Raw genomic sequence first — 22,744 nt, 5'->3', positions numbered from 1 at the left:
AATTTTAGCACTTGGTTTCAAACCCTCAGTATGGAGCTTTTGCCATCCTAGCTATATTCTCCCCCCACCATGTTTTTTATACTGTGTTCTATTTTTGACTTTGAGACTTTCCTTCCATTTTTCATACATGCCTTTTAAAAATGTGATTTCATTACATCAGTGTATCTAAAGCTACATTGGTTCCCTTTAGTAAATTTTGTTTATTTAGATTAGATTTTCAGGATTATTTTTGAAAACAGCTCATACCTCTTGAGTCATATATATATAAGCTTTATACATATACATTATATATATACATATATATATATATATATATGTATATACCTGATCAAATATCTTTTGTACTGGATTTAAATGGGTTTAGGCCACCAAAGCAAGTCTAATCTTGTGCCGTCTTACTGCTTTCTTCCACAGGACCATACCTGGAGTGGAGGCTGTTCCAAACTCTTCATGTAAGCTGTGACATATCTCATTCACTATGCCACATTCAGGATAATGTAAATCTACATAGCGCTTGTCACTCAAACTAGCTATTTGAACATAGAGTTAAGCTTGCACAACAAGGTTTTTGGCTAGTAGAGAACTGAAAAACATCTAACTGATTCTGATCCCAGAGAATTTAGATTCTCTGGTAATTACAAATTTTAAAATATTAAGATTTGGGAATTAAAAATGCCATTATTTCAGGATTTTAAAATAATCCTATGATTCCCAAAAGTGAATTTTCCTTTAAATGCAAGTTTTATATTGGTTATTGTAGTTTCTTTGTAAGTAGGTCTTTTGACACTTCTTTCAAGTGGATTCACTAAATTTAAATGTGCTATTTTCAATGTTTTCACCATTGATGTATATTGATAACCTTTCCATGCACTGAGATAAGTATACATATTTAATTCATTCTTACAGATTTGATTTCCATAGAGGAAGGAGTTCATTGAGAATGTGTATTATGAAAAAAGCAGTACCCTGACTTCAAACTTTTAAATCTATCTACCTGGAATGTAGCTCAACAAAGAGGGAGAGATACAGAAATCTTGCTTTCACTGGGTACTTCCCCAATGGCCACAGTCATGAGGTCCTAGCCAGCCACCAGAAACTCCATCCTGGTATCCCACATGCCTGACAGCACCTCAAGAACCACAGCCATTCTCTGCCACCTTTCTTGGCACAGTGAGCTAGTTTGGGAGTCAAGCAGCTGGAACTTGAACAATAGTTGCAGCTTAACCTGTTGTGCCCTAGCAGTAGCTTCATATTTCAATTATTGCACTAAAGTAATTGTATAACTTGTATCAATTTTTCTATGATCTTTTAAAAGCTATACTTTGTATAAACTTACATACATATATAAAAGGCATTTGGCATACAAGTTAAGGTGCTTTATGGATCACTTGCATCCCAAATAATAAGATCAAGGTTAAAGTCCTGGCTTCACTCCCAAGTCGTGTTTGCTTACAGTGTGCACCTTGGGAAGCAGTGTTGACAGTTGAAGCAGCTGGGTTCCTGCCTCCTGTGGGAGAATGTAAGAGAAAGTGCCTGACTTGACAGCTTTGGCTATTATGAGAATAAGGAAATGAACTGATGGATGCTGCTTTCTCTCTCTCTTTCTCTCTCTCATAAAAACAATAAAAGAGACATATTTAGGACTGAAGTGAAGCTCTTCTTTGACTAGGCAATTAACCATCTGACTGTGAGTAGAGAAACAGGGATAATGCTAAGGCTGACCTCACACTGCTATGTTTAAGGAGTACATGGGAACCCCTTTGCAGATGATAAAACTATAAAGACATTAGTGATCTAACATTTTTCTTGGACTCTAGGCACACTTGATTACCACTTGTGTCTCTTGAAAATTGTGTTGTTTCATTCTCACGGACCACATTCAGCTTCTGCAGATCCCCTGCCATGATGTTATTCAGTAGAGAGGATCATCTTCACAGTCAGGTATAGCAAGTCAGCCACGAAGGAGCTCCTCATTGAAGGAGTGCATCTCCTATGTAAATCAGCACATCTTGTTCGTTAACACAGCTCAGGATAATCAGGCCACAATGCCAAGAGAATGATGGAAGGAATCCAGACTGCTCCAAATCCACATCCATGGGAACAGATTGGGATATGTCTGGAAATCAGGGTCTGCCTACTAAACAGTACCTGCCTTATCTGCAATTGCTGATTATAAAGAAAAACGTTTTTCACCCCTCCCAAAGAATTCTCAGATGAAGTCAGACAGAATCATCTCCTCCTGTTCTAAATAGGCCATGGGAGCACTCTCAAATAACCAGCGCTGCATGCAATTTATTTTCCCTTACCCTTGGTTCTTGTGAGTGACACCACTTGGCAGGGGGTTTTTGCCACTTTCAGAAGGTTCAGGGCCTGAGTGGTAACTGGCTGCCTCAGTGGAGATTTATCATGTAGAATAATTCATTGAGCCATATGTTCCAATGAATATATACAGAACATTGTAAATACATCCACTGAATTTCTCATTTGCTACCAGAGGGAATCCATCTTTCACATTTTCCAGCAGAGCATTTGACTGCAGATGTTAGGAAATATTTTGCTTGAAGTTTTGTTCTGCCTGTTCCCTCTGGTATGATTTACCTGGTTTTTATATTTTGTTAAAGTCTGACTTTTGGGTGAATATTTCATTTAGAAATGCCATAAGCACCCCTGGGTATTCTTGAGCTGATTATTTTCCCAAGAATAATCTCTCTTGGCATTTGCTCGTCGTAACAGAATGACAATGTCTTATAGGCCACCTGGTTAGGCAACAAGTTGTTCCCATGTGATGCAGCAAATAATTTGATTAGACCCTTGAATGTGAGCAGAATAACAAGAGGCTCTGCTAATCATCAGATCTTTGATACAGACCCAGGCTTGCTTGGAGAGTTCAGTCCATGTGTGCCTCTGGTTCCATCTTGCAGGACAAGCATGTGGTTGTCTCTAAATGACATCAACATCATTGCATCAGCTCAGTATCCACTCATTGCCAGAAGACACCAACACCAGAGTGTACATTTTAGTTAATGATCATGGGAAAGGCTGTTCATAATGGAGCATGTCTGTGAAAATAAGCGGGTACTTGGTAGGCTTGGAAATGTTGGAGGCAAACATAACAGAATAGGTGGTCCAGCACTGGGAAGAAACTGGGGGAAGAGATGATAGAAAAGGCAGAGTAATAATTGTATTTGCTTCTATATTTTGAAGAAAATCCTGAAGATAACTTTTGATCCACTGAGAATAACTTCAATCTGCCTATAACATGAATATTGTAGGGAGTTGGTAAAGTCTGAATTTGGGCATTGAGACTTTAAAAAGGAAAAACATTCTTTTTGGTTGGTTATCTTTCTTGTACAAATTGATCTGCATTCCCCATTTCTTAAGTTAGCTTTGTTAGTGAACATAATTTTTTCTCATCAGGTTAGAAAAAGATAAAGATGAAAATATTAAGATGAATGAAAAGTTGAATCTGTTAATCAATACCATGGAGAAAATATGCCAGTTATCATCTTTTCCTGCTATTATGCAACCTTAGAGATCTTAAATTTACCAACACTTTTGGAATGCTGTCCCTGCTTTGAAGAAAATTAGATTCATTTCTAAATGAAGGTAAATGAGACAATAAGGTGGAGTGTAAATTGGTTGTGGTTTGAAATACAGTAATGTACACATAAAAAAGTAACATAGGAATTTGAATGTGCACGGTACATTTCTACCTGTCAACATTGAATGAAAACTGAGCAACAGAATGAAGGACTGAATTTCTTTGAAGTAGGAATCAATGATGATTCTATAATAGAGTTAATGAAACATTTCTCTTAATTTTGCACTCTCCCTGTTTCCTTTGAGTGTCAAATAAAGGAGAGTTCATTCCTATTTGTGTATCTGTACAGTGTTCAGATAAAAACCGAGGGAAAAAAGCCTACCATTGGTTCACTAAAATTGTGTGAAAGAAGCTGGTGACAGCAGACACAGCTGCTACCAAAAAAAGGACAGTTTGCTGGCAGTATGACAGCTGTTGAATGTTTGAGTGTTTAAGTACCAAGGCCCCGAATGCCCTGCAGTAATACTATAGAAATACTGGATACTTTCCAGGTTTAAAACTCCACGGATGTAGTTGTCATGCCTGCTTGTGTCTTCTTTTATCAAATGAAGCTTTATCTTATCATGTTAATGTCATTTCTGAGGCAGAAAATAGGAACAAATAGGAATGTGCCTTCCAGAAAACCAAATTAAAAATGGCACCTGGCTGTCTGGTCCTATGATTCTCCACCAGGATAAGATGCAGTTAATGATACAAGATGGTGAACTTGAAATTTATTTTACAATCCTATTGCTACTATGATTTAAGTCAGTTTTAACTATGCTTACATCTCCATTGCAAAGAAGCCCCGTGTTTAGAAGGATACGATAGTTGTTCAACTAGTTTTACCTTAGATTCCACAAATCTTCATTTGTAATTTATTGGAAATGATAAAAAAGTGTGATATTATTTCTAGGAGATTTTCTAATTTGCAGAGTTAGGAGATTCTGTCTTAGAATTTAAGATCTGGAGTTAAGGAATGTGTACTTGTTTGCATTAATCAGAAGTTGCTAAAATAATATATTTGTCCTGATTCTGCATCATCTTTTATGCTCTTGCTACATCTATACTCAGATTCTTTAATGTCTCTTTCATGTGCACAGAGTGTGGCACTTACTGAAAATAGTTTATTTGCATGCATTTGGTACCTGCTTAGTCTCTTCCACCATCGACTATTTCTGAGTGTATGTTTGTTATTATACATGATTGCAAGACTCTGTGCTCTTTTCAATGCATGTAAATGCCTCCAAAATAAGAACATTGACTGTAGCTGCAATGGGAGGAGATTTTTCTTGCTTCCTGACGCTAGGAGAAAATATGAGTAACATCCAATTAGATTTCTGCCTTGGCGTCTTTATTTCATTACCCCAAAAAACTTTTGTCTTTCATTGTTTCCCTAATCAAACACCAAATCACCTCTCTGTAGGACTTAGAGTTAAGGAGTAATGATCTTCAGAGTTTTGATGCAAAATTTAATACCTGTTACATGTGGATTTCATGGAGTACCATATCAGACATTTTTGAGTAGCCCAAGAGTCAGCTCTTGAAACAATAAGATTAAAGAGTTAAGAGTGTTACAATGATGAATTACAGGTTTTTTTTATTGGAAAGTCAGTTTTACAGAGAGGAGAGACAGAAAGAAAGATTATCCATTAGCTAGTTCACTCCCCAGATGTCAGCAACAACTGGAGCTGAGCTGAACTGAAGCTAGGAAGCAGGAGCGTCTTCAGGATTTTCCATGAGTGCAGCAGGTGCAGAGGCCAGGAACTCTTCTTAGTAAACATTTATATACAATGTGAGAGGTGATTGCTAAATGGTAATCACACATCGACCTTGGCAGGAATGTAAGAAAGAGCAAAAGAGAATACTGGATGGGTCTGTGTTGTGAAAGACAATTTTGGGTTTGTTTAATATGTGCAGGAATGTTTTAGGCTATCTCTGATCCTGGGGGGTGGGGCGCCATCCTTCAGAGACTTCTGAAAGTTTGGATAGCAGAAGTCTAAGGCAATACCACACCCTGGAAGCAGGGAATAAATGCAAGTAGAATAAGAAGGTCTCATCTAAAAAGTTGGCCTGTTTTTCATTTCCACACCTTTTCCCAGCATTTTGGTTGTAGAGTTGAAATACACACTTGATGTTTTCCGCCTGTGTTCTTAGGTACTGTTATTTCCAAAAATAGTCAAGAGAATTGTGTGAAGATTTTGAAAGTTTTAAATTTTGTTTACTTGAGAGATGGGGAGGAAAGCGAGTGTCGGAGAAAGCATGTGTGTGAGTGCTCCCCTCTGTGCTCCATCTCTGCCTCTCAAGAAACGAAAAACATCAAAAACCAGAAAGCAAACTGTTTTTGAGGTTTTCAGGCAGAACTTCTAGGTGGCACTGTTAAGCAAGCAGCAGAAACATTTGCTCAGGAGCAGAACAGATTTCGAAATACAGCTTTCGAAGTGAAAGATATAGGAGGCAACGGAATGTTCAAGGAGGGTCGCAACACTGGATACTGCTGCAGCTCAGAGCCACTCAGCAACTTCAGAGGTTTTGACGGCCATGTTGTCTAGGCTTATATCACGTTGATTGGTCAATACTTCTTTGGTGACAGATCAGTAACCTAGCATATGATGACTATGGGGAGGGAGATGCGAACATATGGCTGTCTTTTACAGATGGAATATAATACATTGGTTTTAAAAAATCTTCCCAAATGAACAAGAATAGTGTCCAAAGTTCTCTTGTTTATTTATTTTTTGTCTTTACTTTTTAAATACTTGACTTTGGTGTAAAATTAAGACAATTCTGTTTGACCTGTTACTTAAATAGTTATTTGGGCACCACATTATTTCTTTTTTATTATTATTATTTTTTTATTAATTATTTTGCATTATGTGACAGTTTCATAGGCTCTGGAAATCCCCCTACCCCTCCCTATGCCCCTCACCCCTGGTGGATTCCTCCACCTTGATGCAGTATTACAGTTCAAATTCAATCAAGATTCTTTCCTTGCAAACATATACCAAGCTTAGAGTCCAGCTACTTATTGTTCAGATGGGTTGAACAGTTTCTTGGGGAGACCATTTCTGGTCCGAAGTTAGAGCTGGTAGAATATCATCCCAGTCAATTAAGAGTCCCAATATAACATCAACAGCAATTTGCAACATTATGGAATTGACATGGTTTTGAGTAACCAGTATGCTAAAAAAAAAAAAAGCAAGTCCTAACCACAACCTATGATTAGCTTATTGACATTTCAATTTTAGTTTATATACAGGACCGGCTGCTATATACCTTAAAATGGCTATAAGGTACCATTCAGCTGTCTCGTGTCTATTTCATTTTAGTATTTAGCCATTTGTTGTGTTGAAGTATAATTTTGCTGATCTTGGCAGATTTTAGGGTAATCTAGACTGGCTTGTAACTCTAACAAGACATTGGTCGACATTTAAGGTGCAGAACATTTTTTTTGGGGGGGGGGTGTGCAGGAAAATCCTCAACACCATGGTGAGGAGTGACTAATCTTTGTGTCCCACCTAGCGAGGCATGAGCCAATCCACGCCAGCTCTTTCCTGTCAGATTCCAGGCTCTACTTTCTGTTGCTTGTCTATTTATTTTAGGTTTTTTTAGTTTGTATGATTGTTTGTTTGCTGTGAGGGGTTTTCGGAGCAATCCCGATGGTCATTGTGAGGGAGGGCGGGGGTCCAGAGGTGGAGCCAGGCTCGGACCAGAGAAAGCTCTCCTCTCTGGTCCCGAAGGACATTTATTGTTCTTCTGTTTCTGCGGACCGCTCAGGGATTCTGGTTGTCTTTCCGATGACGTTGGTTTCTGCACGGTAGTGTTTGGACTTCTTCCATCCCCTGCGGAAGCTCCGATTGGGGGTGGGTGACCTCAGAGTACTCGGCCTCCGAGGGCATCCAATTCCCTGTGGCCTCCTTGGCAGTTGGGATATAGTCCTTGTTGCTCGTATTAATAGTTTGTGGTGAAGGTCTGAGAGTCTTCATGGTTGGGATTCAAGCTTCCTCCTTACCACCTGCTCCACTCTGGAGGGGCACCACATTATTTCTTGTGGCTTACTTTCCAATATGACAAAGCTCTGGGTTATACCTAACTGCTTTGATAAATTAAAACTTTATTTTTAAAAAAATAAGTGACATTCAATTTGGAAAGTAAGAATGGATGATAGGATATTTGATCACTGCCTAATATTTACTGTGTTTTATCATATAAACACACATACTTGTCCAAAACTATAAGCTATATTATGAAAGAAACTTACAGATAGTTGTCAGTTTAATTTTGAGACTTGTTGAGAGTTTAAGGAAATGAATATAATAGTCCATATATATATATATTTTATTTCAGCAGAGGCAGACACGTGCAAAACACAGCATATTAACTGACCTTGTAAAGCTGCTCAGTATAAAATTCTGTCTGAACTTTTCAAGATAAACTGCTAATATGAAGCACAGTTATGTGCCACATTATCAATATTTTGGAAAATAATAAGGAATATATATGACTGTGGTCCAATGAGACTATGAGAGAGATGAAGAATTCTTATCTACTAGTATTTATACTGATACTTTGCATAATTAGACACACAAAAACTTTGCATTGTGTCACAATTTCCTGCAATATTAGGAACAGTAAAAATTGGGCCTAGCATGATAGCACAGTGACTTAAAATCCTTGCCTTGCATGTGCTGGGTTCCAACATGGGCACCTGTTTGTGTCCTGGCTGCTCCACTTCCCGTCCACTTCCCTGCTTGTGGCCTGGGATAGCAGTAAAGAATGGTCTGAAATCCTTGGAACCCTGCACCCATGTGGAAAACCTGGAAGGACCACCTGGATCCTGGCTTAGTTTTGGCTCAGCTCTGGCCATATAGCCTCTTGGGGGAGTGAACCAGTGGATGGAAGATCTTCCTCTCTGTCTTTCCTTCCCTCTGTAAATCTGCCTTTCCAATAAAAACAAATAAAAAAATTTTTTAAAGAATAGTAAAAATCTCTGCAGATGTGTAGCCTGGAAGTAACAGGCTATACCATATTGCTCAGCTCAGGTATGAATGGATATCCCATTAGGTCCCTAGACGTCCACTGTAAGATGTTTGCACTATCGTGAAATTCCCTAATGGCACTTTTCTCAGGATGGTTCCAGCTTGTTAAGCAACATGTTAGTGTGCAAGCAGACATACATTTCTGTGTTTAGCTATAAAACTGAGATGTTAGGCTTAGTAACACAGTAAAAACAAAACAAAACAAAACAAAACAAAACAAAATCCTCATCCCAAAATTTTATTTGTATCATTCTTGACACTTTTAAAACATCTTCATGCTTTTGAAAATTAATGCTTTGAATCATTTTCTCCCTTAAGCAAGTGCCTTTAGGATGAACATTTGTGTTCTGAGCTGAATAAAAACCAAACACAGAATTGATGTACAGCACGCTTACATAAGAGTAACGCTTCTGCAGTCCCAATGGTGAGTGTCTGTTCTTGGCTGTTGGCATATGCTTAGCAACCTGCTTATATTTAGGAGGTAGTTGTAAGTGACACCCTTAAGGAGAGTTTTTATTGCTGTGAACAGGAAGAAATGGTAATCATATGTGTGGCAGCTCTTAAAAGACTCACAATTGAAATTATGTACTGTAAGGTGTGATGGGGTTGACGCATTGATACTCACCAGCTACATCCATTATATTATACCTTCTGCTCTGGTTGATTTATATAATACCCATATGGTTTCTTCTCAGCTTTCCACTCAAGGCTATGGCATATCTGGAAAGTTGCTTTTAAAAAGACATAACGCAATAGCGTGCTCTGCACACACAAATCAACATATAATTATATGCAGATGTTATCAAGAGGTTTCACAAATAAGCTCTTGCAAGAAAAACTATTTTTTAGGAAGGGTGCTGTCTAAATTCTATATATATTGGAGAAAATCTGTACTTTTAATACTTCTAATGTAATATGCCACTGCTTTTAATTCTTTTATTGTAATATGTCACTTTTCAATGCTAAAAAATAGCAAATATTTACATTAGTTAAGGATAGTATCACTAATCCCAGTTGTGTTTAATGTGATAACTTACATTTTTGTTATATATTTTTAATCTGGATGGTTTTGCCATATAGCCTCAAGCACTGAGAAAAATAAGCATAAAATCCATGAATTTTCAAATATATCTATTTCCACTCATCATTCTTCATAAGAGTGAAAAAGAAACATGTCTATGTTTTTAAAAATCATTCAGAATTAAATGTAACAGATATAAACTTTTATGTTAGTTAAAATGGAAAGACTTTACATTTTCTACAATCATGCTTGAGGAGAGCTAGATGAAAGTACAACAATTCACATTTAGAACTTTGCCAATACCACATTGACTCATGTCACACTAGTGACCTGTCAATATCTAAAATAATAATATGCTCAGCTATCTCTGAATTACTGATTTGAGCACTAAAATATAAATGTAAAATTTATTGTCTTATAATGCAATATTATTAACTTTACAAATTTGCTCCAATATTAATGGCAACAGACTTAATCCTGGAATAAATTATCTTGACCTTCATAATTTGAATTAATTAACATAATTGTGTTTGTTGCAAAATCTATACTTTTCTTCCACTTACTATTTATGTTTAAATATCACTTTGACAAAAGCCTCATCTTGGCTCTGCTGAAGCAGAGTATGGAGTGTGTACAAGAGCCTACCATGCAGGTGGTTGATTTAGGAAATGACACCAAGGAGCCAGAGGGATGAGTGGGAGAAGGAAAGCTGGGGAGAGGAGACAGCCTGGGATATATCATTGACTTCACTACCCTGAAAAGTGACACTGAACTTCTGAAGAGGATGTCTGCTGGGTCTTGGGCATGTTCTAGGATGTTAAATGGGAAAAAAAACCATTTATCCCATTATTATTCTTCATTTGTGAAGGGGACGTTAATAGATGGGTTCATTGCCTTACGTATCTGGAGTGGACATGTGATGAATTTCAGAGGATTCCTATGGGTCAGACAGCCCTGGGGCATGAAGTATGAATTGGTTATTGTCAGATTGTGCTTGTAGAGAGCTGGTAGAAAGTAGAGTAATGGGGAAGATAAGGTTTTTTTTTGTTGTTGTTGTTATTTTCTATGATATGGTATTATGGGTAGATAGAGATTCCCGCTCCATCTCCCCTGCCTTCTCCCCTCTCTCTATGGCTGGTTTCCCCCATATAACTACAATAGTACAGTCCTTCAGTTTACACTTTCAAATCCCACAGCTTGTTGTTTAAGTGTATCCTGACATTGTAGGCATAGGCAATGGAAGAAAGTCTAGTATCTTATTGTCAAAGTGTATTTAGCAGTTTCACTGGGAGTCTACTTTTGTTCAGGAGCAGAAATGCATAATGCAACATATCTTCATTTCACAGCATGCTAGTCCCCATTATACAGTTCAGCTATGAGAATATATGTGTATACATGTTTACCTATATGTGTAATTATCTTGTATTTTACATGAAGCCTGCCTTATGTCAGACAGATGATATTCGTCCTTTGACAGTTGGCTTATTTCCCTATCCCAGTGGTTAAGATGGCTGGGACCACGGTACCTGGATTTGATATTTGGCATTTGACTCCATATTCTAGCTAATGCGGATACTTGGAGAAGGTAATTTTGGCTCAGGTTATTCGATTCTCACTACCTGCATTGCAAATCTGAATTCGGTTCCCAACATATGATCCCATGCCATTGGCATTTGGCAGGGAACTCGTGGATTTGAGCTCTTCGTCATTCTTTACCTGTCTTTTTGATTTTCTGTCTCTCATGTTTCTTAAATAAAACAAATAAAGTTTAGGTTTGATGTATTTTCTAAGGCTATTTTTAATCGCATAACTGAAATTTCACTTTATAACTTGACTGAAGTGAAAATGTACATGGATATCCTCCTATCATATTCTTGTATCATCCCTCTTACTCTTTCTATGAAAGAGGACATTGCTCTTGATCCTCCTCCTTTTTTTCTTACGGCCCTGGTATAGTCATAAACCTGGTAGTGATCACGGTCTTTGTCTTCCATCAGCCTGTACATCCAATTATTTACCAAGTCTATAAGACTTGAAGTGCAAGTCATTATACCAATGGACCCCCTCTGGCTTACTTAGGAAGTACCTTTTTACTTCATCTGTGATAGTCTTAGATAATCGCCCATGTAAAATTTATACTCTTCATAAGCCTCAACAAGTTTCTCTGATTAGTGGAGAATGAAAAAACTATTATGGAGAGTTAATTGAACAGTATGGTTATTAGAATGTGAAGCAATCTGGTTGGAATATGGGGAATCAGCAAGATTGGAGAAGGACGTGAAATAAAGTCCAGGAAAGATGATTTTTTAAAACTTTTAAGAGATAGTTTTATGATACCATCTCATTGTATTTGGTCATTTTATTGCCATAGTAAAACAAGACCACTACATTGTAGTCCTATGCATTTCTGATTACAACTATTTGCCGCATTGTGTTTATACACTTCAAGTTGAAATGCATGCATCGATGTCTATCAAAAAGTCTAGCATGCACATGAAGTTTTCTGATCAATAGTGTGCAGCATAACAGAGAATCCCGTGTCACACAAGTTTGTTCTCTCTGCATCTTGAGGTTTTTCTGTGAAGTGTTATAGAATTCTTACAATTTAATTCTGTAAAATTTTATGACGTTCTAAAGAGGTAACTGCTTTCTAATAAAACAGAATACACACATACATAAAGAACATTAAAATGTAGTCAGGTAGATGATTCCTATCATAATGTGTCAAGAAATTTACAGAGGCTTATACTTCACAGTGATCCTCTTCTCCAGGGAAATAAGGTCCCATGGATTTCTTGTATGTGAAGCCTTCATTTCAGTATATTGATTACTAAACATTGAAATGGATGATAAATTACTTTGAGGGCTAAGATATTTAAAGAATACGAAGAGATCAACAAAAAATTCTTACTCTCTCCAAATTGTGATTTTAGCATTCTCAACAAGACTTCTGTATATATTACTGGAAATTAAAAATAGTACTCATTCCATAAGGTTATTCTGAAGATTAAAGGATTAAATGAGTTAATACATGCAAAGAATCTATATCAGCGTTCCATACATATTCATAATGCACATTCAATATTTATGATTATTGTTATCATGATCACTATTGTATAATGTTTCCATTTTAGCTACATTATTAGTTGTTTTCTAAGTTTTATTTCTTTGGTAAAGAACATAGATATTTGAAAACTAGTCAATGAATTTTTGGAAAAATCTTTGTGTTTCAGATGCTAATTTCCCTGAAACATTCCTTTGGAAATCAGATATGTGTGTGTCTGGAGTATGATGTGGTGTTGTGAACAGTAGCAAAGGGTTATTCATCATTTAATTAACAAAATTATGAAGTATTTGATTCCGTTAGAATTCCAAAATATCTCCAGCAACTGCCCATATTGCAGAACAAGATTCTTTTTGAAGATTTGTGGGGAACCATCCCTGGATTTCTACCTGCCTAGCCCATATGGGAGGCCATAGGCATATGGCATACTGAGTCCTTGGCTAACAGACCCCAACATGGCCTGTTCATTGGGCATGCAACAGGTGTGATGGACTGCACCCCAGTCTGCCCTACTCTGCTTGGACAACTCTGGGAACTCAAATGTTACATGCATCCTGCTTTTCAGCAGAAAACAAGTCAGCCATGAGATTAAATTTTCTGTGCTTCCTTACCTTTAACTTCATTGGAGGGTCCAGAGACATAGACATATCTGTTAGCCAGTCACAATGTAGTTGTCAGGTGGAAGTACTGTCAGGGCTGCCCTTTGGCCCGCCTCCTTCCGCTATGTAAGCTTATGACTTTTCTCAAATAAATGGACACCCTTCACCACCAGTTTGTCTCCAGTGTTTCTGTTGCAGGATAGCACTGTCATTTCACCCCTTGGTGGTCTTGGGGCGTTCAGGACAGAAGACACCCTCAAGAAAGATTTATTTATTATTTATTTATTTTTCACATTTATATTTTATCATTTTATTAGACAACTAGATAGGCTCTAGGATTTTGCTTGTCAACTTCCCAAACTCCCTCCCTACCCCAATTGATTTTCCCTATATATATATTTTTTACAATAGTATAGGCCTTCATAAGCAGTCCTAACTCCCTCATTCAGCTATTTACATGTATCCTGACATTGTAGGCATGGACAATGACAGTCTAGCATCCTATTGTCAAGATATATTTAACAGTTTCATTAGGAGTTCATCTTTCCTTCGGAAGTAGAGATGCATACTACATTGTATCTTCACATCTGGATATAATCATCTCTATTACAGAGTTATTATACATCCCCTTAACTGAAAAGCCACAGAACAACATATGACAGAAAGAAAAATAGAAATTTTACAACATAAAGTTAAATAACGTGCTACTGAAAGATCAATGTATTGCTGAAGAAATAAGAAAGAAAAAAAGGTCTTCTTGAAGCAAACAATGCTACTGTATGTCCTGAATCAGTGAATAAATTATTAAGAAAGAACTATTTTGAAGAAATGAAAACAAAAACAAAAATATCAAAACCCATAAAACATAGCAAAAACAGTATTGAAAGGGTTATTGATCTTGTATTTTGCATGAAGTTTGCCTTACATCAGAAAGAACGTATTATATTTATTTTATATTTGAAAGGCAGATTTTTATGAAGAGAGAAGGAAACACAGAAAAAGAAGTCTTCTATCCTCTGGTTCATTCCCCAAATGGCTGCAACAGTCAGAGCACAGTTGAGCCAATCTGAATTCAGGAGCCGAGGTCTTCTTCTAGGTTTCTCACATGGGTGTAGAGCTTGAGTCATTCTATGTTCTTTCCTAGTCCATAATCAGGAAACTGGTTTGAAAGTGAAGCAGCAGGGGCACAAACTGCTGCCCACACTGGATTCCAGCGCTTGCTGGAGGAGGATTGGCTTGCTATGCCACTATGCTGGGCCTGATGTAAAAAGACCTACTTAGAGGGTGCCCGGATAGTCCTTTTTTAAAATTCTACATTTATTTTTAGTTGGACTATTGTACACCAGAGTTATGAGGAATTTTCTAGTTTGCTGACATAATTATTTTATAATTAAACAATGCTGGTTGAAACAACATGTCGGCTCCCAAATTGCAGGAGTAACACATTGTAGAACAAATTTTGAATAGTTACTGCAAAAAAGACAGAAGCAGCCAGTTTGTTGTCTGGCAAATTAATATCTGAGAAAGACTTAAAAACCTACCTGCCTGTCAGGACATGACTTCAGTCATCTACCGTATTTAAGATGTATTGCTTCTAATTTCTTCTAGGTTAATATTAAGGGTGGGGGGAGAGAGAGGTGCTATAATTATCTTCTGTGCCTTAGTCCCACATCTACAGTCTTTTTATTGGCACATGGAATGTAATACAATGGAGATGTCAATCAATACACATCTGAAACTCAGATAACAGCAAGTGCTTCAGCCTAGCAAGCCTTTTTATCTACTGGCAAACTGCAGAGGGTGATCACCAAGGGTTTTATAAATGAAAAGCCTTACACCCTTAAAGCATCTTGGCAGGGGATAGTTCTGAATTGGAATTTATCAGGAACTGTATGAAACATCACAAAAGATTTCAAGATGATGTACACAGGTAGTTCCATGAAATATAATGTGTCTATCGCCACTGACTCTATCACCTCCTGCCTGTCCATTCAACACATGAGTGCAAACAAATAAATCATGCTTTACTAAGAGAAAAAAGACTTTCGTTTTCTTCTTTTCCAATTCACTTACCAGCAATAGTGAGTATATATTGTAGAAGAAAATCTGAAATCAAATTATTTGTCCTTAATATACTTCTGATAATGTCATTAGCTTGAAGATTTTCAATAACAAGTTGAAACATTTCTATACATAGTGAGGATAGTGTTTGCATAGTCTTCATTTGTACCATTTTTTAATATTAAGAAATGTACTAATTTATTTGACAAGCAGAGATGGAGGTAGAGAGATAGGCAGAGAAATATTCTATTAGTTGATTTGCTCCCCAGAATGCTGGATCTGCAGGGATTAGGCTAGGCTAAATCTGGAGATAGAATTTCAGTTGCACATGGGTGACAGGAATTCAGCTGCCTGAATCACCACTGCTGTTCCTGCTGTGTGCGTGTGCAGGAACAGAGTCAGCAGCCATAGCCAGGGATCAAAACATGCATTTTAAGTAAAAAGAAAAAGTGAAAAGGAGATAGCAAATATAAAAAAAATTCTCTAAGTCTCAATTTTAGACTATGTTAGATTTCTCATAAAATGCTAGAATTAACCAAGGCTTAAAAAAGTCTAAAAAAGTCTTTTACATATATTATTTACAGTGCCAATAGAATTTCAAAATACCTTTGCATTGACCTCTTCCTTTTCTGTAATTATCAAATGATTTCTTCGAATTCCTTATATTTCTATTCAACAGAAGGGCCTGTATATTCTTTTAGTTAATGGATTGTTTCTGATACAAATGATCTGTACAAGATGGAATAGTGTCTGTAGAAAATTTGCCTTCACGTGGAACCATTTGGACATGATCTTATTTGGAAGCAAGAGTTCTGTTGCTGCAATCCAATTAAGGTGAGGTCATGCTGCATTAGGAGAGTTCTAAATCCAATTTGACTGCCACCCTAGGATTGAAAGAGAAATTTGTATAAACAGACAGAGATGTCCACAGAAGAGAATGCCACATGCAGGCAGGGGCTAGAGTGATGCGTCTATCTCACAAGGAATTCCAAGGATGGTTGGTGACCACCAGAAGCCAGGAGAAAGACCTGGAATAGACTCTCTGTCAGAACCTCCACAAAGGAGCAGATTTGTGCCCATATGATTTTGGATTTTTACTCCCAGTATTATGAGAAAATACCTTTCTGTTGTTTTGAGCACCCGGTTTGGGGTGTGCACTCTAGGATACCAATACATATGACTGTACTACATAATGCTGTCAGTTTCTGCTTTCTATGCTTTTCTCACATCGAAAAATAGTCAGATTTTGACTGTTGACACTCTACTTTTGTTCTTTGAGTTGGATTTCTAAGATTTCCAATGTATTTCCCATTGTGAAAAGAGAAAGGCAAACAAAACCACTTCTGAGAGGGCCATTGTGAGAGTAGTGGAATGAAATTCTTTGAGTTAAGGGAGATGTTGAAAAGAACACCAAAGGGAGTACAAAAATCATACAGACTTGAAACGAGGATTAAAGGGAAGAGATGCTTTGGTGAGGCCGTGCATGGCTTATTCCCATGGCAAAGATCTTCCTGTGGCTCTGTAACACTCAGTGTGAGTGATGTCACCACTTCACCATCACACCGATGGACTCCTGCGAGATTTTACATCGGTTTATGGAACAAACAGAGATGAATAAAGGCAAGTACAACAACTTTATTTGATTAAAATATATATATATGTGTGTGTATATATATATATATATATATATATATATATATATATATATATATATATTTGAAATGGCAGATTTACAGAGAAGGAGAGACAGAGAGAAAGATGTTCTGTCCACTGATTCACTCCCCAAGAGGCCTCAAAAGCAGCCGCTGAGCTGATTCATTCAGGAGCCAGGACCTTCTTCTGGGTTTCCCATGCAGGTGCAGGGTTGGGCTTTGGGCCATTCTCTACTGCTTTCCTAGGCCACAGGCATGGAACTGGATGTGAAGTGGAGCAGCTGGGACACCAACTGGCACCAATATGGGGTGAGGCTTTAGCCACTGATCCATCGCTTTTGGTCCTAATTTGAATTTTAATTGATATTTAATGAGACAAAACTCTGATTTTTATTTTATATTTTCTCTTAAAATTATTTATTTCGATTTTATTTGGAAGGAGAATGAGAGGGGGAAGGGAGAGAGAAAGAGGGAGAGAGAGAGAGAGAGAGAGAGAGAGAGAGAGAGAGAGAATGAATCTGCCATCCTCTGCTTTACTCCCTAAATCCCTGCAGGAGCCATGACTGAGCCAGACCGAAGGTGACCGAGCCTCAATCCTTGCCTCCCAAATGAGTGGGAAGGTCCCAACTGTTTGAGCCACATGCAGCCTTCCACGATACCCATTTTACATCATTTCCTTCCTTACAATTTCTTTTGTCTTTTCAACATCTGAGCAATTGTTAATCAGAAGATTGGGGAAGGTGAAAGGGTATTTTCACATGTCCCTTAAGCAAAACATGACGGCACATGTTCTTGTCTCAAAATTATTGCATGATGAAGTTCTTCCCATTGGACACCTACGTATGTAAGAATACTATTTTTAGTTAGCGTTTGATAAAGATTTATTTGTTTATTTGAAAGTTAGATTTACAGAAAGAGTGAGAGAGGAAGGGGGTGGAAAAAGGAGGAGGATGAGAGGGAGCGAGGAAGGGAGAGAGATATAGAGAGAACAAGAACAAGAGCAAGAGCCAGAGTTGAATATCTTCTATCTGCCACTTAACTGTCTGAAGAGCTACACTGAACAGAGCTAGACAGGGCTGAAGCCAGGAGCCAGGATCCAGCAGCCAGGAGCTTCCTGAGGGTTTCACACATGAGTGGCAGGGAACCAAGTATTTGAGTCCTATGCTGCTGATTTCCCAGGCTCAGTTTGGGGAAGTGGAACAGAAATGGAGCTGCTGGGATATGAACTGGTACACATATGCTATGTAGGCATCACAGGTACCAGTTTAACTCTGTATCTTAATGTCAGCCCCCTTACTTCCCTTTTGTCCTTAAAGTTTTATTCACTTAGATATCTTGAATTTGAGAAAATTCGTATAGGATATTGTCACAGGCAGACATACACTGATATTTTTCTTGTATAATCCTTTTCTCCATTAGTATGCTCGCCTGGAGTTTTTCTGTTTGTCACTTTGCTTCGTCTTCTGATTTGACTAGCATTTTTCAGTCATCTTCCTTTACATTCCTTTTCTCTGCTACTGAGATGAACAAAAGTGCGCATGTCAGTTGTGTCCAATGAAAGCTCTCCAAACAGTGTCTGAAGATCATGTCTCAGCTCTCATTTTTCTTTTTTGTTTCTGATTTTGTATCTTCATCAACTCAGTATGGAAAATGGATAGTGCAATGGTGAGAATTTATACAATTGTTGCATAAGCCTTTTGGATGATTTTTTTGCTATCATATTATCTAATGTTTCCCTGAATGATGAAATAAGATATTGTTTCCAGATAAAAGTATCTTAGAAATGTAAAAAGATTCAATAGACCCATAATATAATTGTGAGGCAGATCTGGTTGTATTACATTAAAAAGTTTCAATTAAAATTTCTCCTTTCTGTTTGTAAAACTGTCAATAAAGAATAAAATGAGGCATCACAAAGCATTAATCCTGAAAAACAGCTAGAACTTCTCAGAAAAGAAACTCAAACCCTGATGTTTAGTTCATTGAACCCTGATGATACAGATTTTACTGTGTATTTACAAGCAGTCACTTGATACATACTGCATTAATTGTTAAAGTATGGGTTAAATATCTTTCCCTGAGTGTGAAGTAGATATTGCAGAAAATGATGATTCAGGATATCTTTTTATACCATAATTTTCTATTTGATAGCATCAGTCATAATCTACTTGTCTATAAGCTTTATAAGTGTAGATACTTTACTTGGGTTTCACAATGGTGTCGTCAACTTCCCAGCACAGAACCTGGATCATAAAAATTCTCTAGGAGGTGCTGTTGATGAATAAAAGGATGAATTCTATAGGAAACTTTATTCACCTGCCTGAACAGGAGGACACATTGTAACAACCTGCTTAGCACCTTCAGGCAAATGAGAGTCTTATCATTTATTTTTAAAGATAGTCTTTTTAAATTTCTGAGGTCAGTGTTTTCTAAAAATTAGGTAACATATTTCTGGAGTTCTGGAGCAGAACACTCTGCTTATATGCTGCCCATGCATCTTACTTTGGGCAAAGTATAAACAGTAATTTTTTACATGCATTAAGTTTCTCAATTTTAAGTTGGAGGTACTGGTGATGACATCTGATGAAATCCTTACAAGAACTAAATGATATGAAATCCTAAATGATCTTTTATGTAGTATAAGAGGTCTAAAAAAGCCTAACGATTAACGTTCGTTAAAAAAAAAGAAAAGAAAAACATTAGTTAGGAAACAACTTGGTATGAGTTTCAAATTTCTTTCTACCAAATATTTTTAAAATGTCCTTGTACTTATAACAGTGTCTGGAACATAGTAGATCTATGCAATCTTGCCATAACTTTAAATCATCTATAGATTAATTATAGTATGTAGTGCAAGGGAGCGTGAAAAAAAATTCTTATAAACATAGGATTAAAGAGAAACAACACTTTCCATGAACTTTTGCAAGTCATTTTGTGTAAAGTAAATGCTATATAAATGATGATATTGTACGACTTAAGACACACTGATAAAGAGCATTGTTTTTGCATGCGTAATGGGTAAGGCCACTGCCTGTGATGCTGACATCAACCATAGGCATTGGTTCAAGTTCTGGCTGCTCTACTTCCAATCCAGCTCCCTGCTAATGTACCTAGAAAGGCCACCAAGCACTTGGGCCCTGCCACCCATGTTGGAGAACCGGAAAAAGCTCTTGGTCCTTATTTTGGCTTCAGCCCTGGCTGTTGCAATCATTGCAACTGGAATGAACTAGTGGATGGAAAATTGATCTTGCTCTCTCTCTATAATTCAGCCTTTCAGATAAATGAAATAAGTTAAAAAAGAAATAATTATAGGAAAAATTGTTAGAATATATGTATTTTTGAAATAAAAAAATCAATACAGGATTTGTTGAATCCACTGATGTGAAAGTTAGAAATACGGCATGTTGGCTTTAGTCATTATATTCACATAATTTGATTTAGCCTTTGGCTAGATTTACGTCACTTTCAATTTTGTCTCACACAAATGTTTCTCCAGCTTTCCTTTATAATCTTTTTCTTAACATACTTATTAAAATGTTGAACTAGTTATGACAGGTCATTGAAGGTATCCTCCAATATTCTATTCTCCAGTTCTGTTTCACCATCAGGAGTACTTTGTGAAGCTTTGTTTAATGTCTGGTGAAATACAGATGCAGTGTACTGTAATAATTTTCTGACCATTGAGAACGACAACTTTGCTGTAAAATAATGTAAAATAAATAAGTCTGTTCGTACTGAATATGAACTATCTCCTTATAATTAAATGCTATTCTTTAAAACCTCACAGCTGGGCCCGGTGGTGTGGCTTAGCGGCTAAAGTCCTCGCCTTGAAAGCCCCGGGATCTCATATGGGCTCTGGTTCTAATCCCGGCAGCTCCACTTCCCATCCAGCTCCCTGCTTGTGGCCTGGGAAAGCAGTCGAGGATGGCCCAATGCATTGGGATACTGCACCCGTGTAGGAGACCCGGAAGAGGTTCCTGGTTCCCTGCTTCAGATCAGCGTGCATCGGCCCGTTGCGGCTCACTTGGGGAGTGAATCATTGGACGGAAGATCTTTCTCTCTGTCTCTCCTCCTCTGTGTATATCTGGCTGTAATAAAATGAATAAATCTTTAAAAAAAATAAAACCTCACAGTTATTTTGAGATGGTCATTTTATGATTGATTTCTAGATTGAACCTGACCTCATATGTTTATAATGTAAAATGCTTCATTCCTGTGTGTTTTTAAAATGTAAATCAGTTTTGTCCATGTCTGTTCAGCGGGCTCCTTCTCTTTCTCTGAATACTCAAATCTTCAACGATTTTATGTGAGTGATCCTGAAATATCAAGAGATAATCCAGCCAAAGCTATAGACCCATTTATATCTGCGACTTTATGTAATTTTAACAATGATTTTTGAAAAGATTCCTATTAGATTATTCTGTCTTCTAGGGAAATCAGGAGTAAAATATAAAATGAGAGTTTTTATAACAAAAAATTGAGCGTCAAACTTGTGTGAAGAATCATCATTATTTAGAAAATGAAGACATGGTTTCTGCTCTCTGGGAATTCCTAATCTACAAAAGTATAGTTAAAATATTCATAGTTGTCTAGTACTTTGTATTGTACCACACATTTTAGCACACAGCATCCTTCTGTTATTTTAAGAACTTTGGCATTGCTATGTCCTTGTGCTTTTCTATAGAACTAAAGTCATTTGGCTACAGTCTATTTTTTTTATTGCTATTACAAAATTACTGCTTTTACAAAAATCCGCAAACATCAGAGTTTAAAAGTGACACCACTTTATTAGCTTATCTTGTTTAGTGTGGAGGACCATGTTGGGCCTTGCTGGGCTTAGATCAAGGTGCAGGTCAGCCTGCTTCCTTTTTCATGGAGACTGTAGGACAGAGCACTTGTCTTTTTCGTCTTAAAACTGCCTATGTTGTCTCTCTTGCCCACCGCAATGTCATTCCAGCAATGGAACACTGAATACTGTAATGGCACAGGTGCTTTGACTTTTCTGTTTTCACAAACTGCTGCAGTCATTACTGAAGAAGATATTCTGCTGTCAGGGAATCATGGGATTTGATTGAGTCCATCCTGATGGCACGTGTACATCCCCATCTCACTTTCATGAAAAAAAAAAAAAGATTTTCCCATATGAGGTTAGCATTGTCATGAAGTCTAGGAATTGGGGAACAATTTGGAAGCCATTATTTTGTCTCCTGTATAGTCTAACTGGCAAGTTTGAATTTCTCTCTTGCTCGTACCTTATTTAATTTTGTAAACATTTAGGTTTCTGGTCATAGTGAAGAGTAGTTTGTGAAGATTTAGTAATTTATAAAGATTGCATGAGATTTTCTTCCTCAGTGAGTTGGCATGATATAATTTCATTGAAATTTCATTTTAAGGACTTTATTGAAGTACTTTTCTTTTGCATAAAAACTCAAGTCATGATCCTAATATCTGTTTTCTAATTGTGATTTCCGCACTATGTACTGTGATAATTTTCATCCCATTTTCCGACACTCAGGAACGTTCATCCTTCAGAAACTAATACTCATGGATTCACTCAGATTGCATTTGAAATAATTCGGGACATGCAGTTTCAACAGATATATAGAGTGGTAACACACGTAATGTTAAGGAATACATGTATTGTGGAGATAGTGTTTGAATTTTTTTTTGTACATGGTGAAAGTTTGTGAATACAGGCTGGATTCAATGATTAGGATTCTTATATATC

The sequence above is a fragment of the Ochotona princeps genome, chromosome 7 (genome assembly GCF_030435755.1).
Source record: "Ochotona princeps isolate mOchPri1 chromosome 7, mOchPri1.hap1, whole genome shotgun sequence".
Classification (NCBI taxonomy): domain Eukaryota; kingdom Metazoa; phylum Chordata; class Mammalia; order Lagomorpha; family Ochotonidae; genus Ochotona; species Ochotona princeps.
Note: the sequence above shows the minus strand (reverse complement) of the source record.